The following is a 223-nucleotide window of genomic DNA, read 5'->3' as shown; positions in this document are numbered from 1 at the left end:
GGTGCAGAGGGGTGGAGGCAGCTGTAAAAAATGCCTCCCAAATGACTTAGTGAAGTAATGCAAGTGTAACATGTTTCAGCAACTCATGGAGTATCTTTTGGGGTCCTACTATAATGAAGAACTGATGACAGAGAGGAATTAAAAGGTGAATATTTGGACAGTTCATTTTACGACAGCGGCATTTACTGAGTCTTCATATATAGGCAATTCTTCCTGAGGGCAA

This window comes from Eurypyga helias, unplaced genomic scaffold (genome assembly GCF_000690775.1).
Source record: "Eurypyga helias isolate BGI_N326 unplaced genomic scaffold, ASM69077v1 scaffold7020, whole genome shotgun sequence".
In the NCBI taxonomy this organism is placed as follows: Eukaryota; Metazoa; Chordata; class Aves; order Eurypygiformes; family Eurypygidae; genus Eurypyga; species Eurypyga helias.
The sequence above is the reverse complement of the archived record's forward strand: the minus strand, read 5'-3'. Positions refer to the sequence as shown.